The sequence below is a fragment of the Molossus molossus genome, unplaced genomic scaffold (assembly GCF_014108415.1).
Source record: "Molossus molossus isolate mMolMol1 unplaced genomic scaffold, mMolMol1.p scaffold_m16_p_17, whole genome shotgun sequence".
In the NCBI taxonomy this organism is placed as follows: Eukaryota; Metazoa; Chordata; class Mammalia; order Chiroptera; family Molossidae; genus Molossus; species Molossus molossus.
Window position 1 is genome coordinate 10,418,488 of NW_023425352.1, and position 1,434 is coordinate 10,419,921.

Consider the following 1,434-nt stretch of genomic DNA (forward strand, 5'->3'; position numbering starts at 1 on the left):
CTCTTTTGGGAACCTGGACTTGATACTTGCAGAAAATCTGTTACTGGACAGTAGCAAGAGAGGTAGAATCTGAAGCTAAGAGGAGCTGATCTCCGAGGGGCAGAAGAAGGTTTCTGCAGCTTGGCTGCTTGGAAAGGAGCAGAGCACCTCAAAATGTGCCCGGGAACTTGAAATAATCTGAGTTTGCCTCTGATCTCTGTGATCCAAAAGGTCCTCATGCACATACAGAACGCATGCATAGCAAGTGGACAATGGGACACTGCCGTCCGGCCGACTCAAGCCTAGAGGACTCACTGAGAAGATATGGGGGATCGAGCAAAACTCAAACACGCCTTCAGTTCCTCACTTTGGAAAACATGGACAGGGTTCAGATCTAGGAGCAATTGATTCTTCAGCAAGAAGAAACAGTCTCAGGTGAACAGAATCCTCTAAATCCCCAAACTCTAGACTTTAATTGCCTTCTATCCTAATCCAAGGGAAGACAGCCAGAGGCCTTTGATTCTGTGGAAAGCACTGATCTTATGTAAGTTATGGAGGGTCCCAGAGCCACAGTCACTTGGTCTGCACACTTGAGTGTGGCCTGCAAAGCATGGGCCAGCCCTTGTGTCTCTCCAGCCCACCCCCCACCTTTAATGAGCAGCTCTGGTGGTACCCAGTGCTCCTACAGTACCATTCTACACACGTGTACACACAGTTCCTCTACCCCAAATGCCCACCCAAGCCTTGTCTGTGTAACAAACTCCATTCAACCTTCAGAACTGTAGAAATAAGGATACTTTGGGTTGCAAGACATGGAAATTGGCACTGAATTATTAGCAGGCTCTGGGATGCCTCTCAGTTTCAAAAGAAGAGTTTAGCTGCTATATCTGAATAAAGACAGGGATAGGACAGCTCACAAATTTGGGGACTGTCACTCAAGGCAAGTGGTTCCCAAATAGGGGTGACTTTGCCACACAATCTGGCAATGTCTGGAGACATTCCCGGCTATCACGACTAGAGGTGAGGTGCTAGAGGCCTCCCTGGGTGGAGGCCAGGAATGCTGCTGAACATCCTACGCCAACTCCAGCAAAGAGTTAATCGGCCCCAAATTCCAGAGGAGCCAAGGCTGAGAAACCCTGCTCTAGAGGGCTGCTATCCCCAGGATTTGGCTCCAGTGGGTCGGCCTCAGAGACTCTCCATTCCACATTTCAGTCTACTGGGAGAGGAAACTGACTGGCCCCCTGGAGTACTTGTTCACTGCAGGGTCTATCAGCTACGGGCGGGGAAACAGTCACCTAATACAGATGAGGCCATTGAGACCCGTCTCTCCAAATTGGAGGCATTACCCCCCAAAAATGACCTCTGTGGGCCATGCATCCCAAGAGCAGTGGGACCACGGCCCAGACAGACCTATCAGCCCTTCAGGAAGGCTTTCCGACCCCTTTAGGTTAGAGT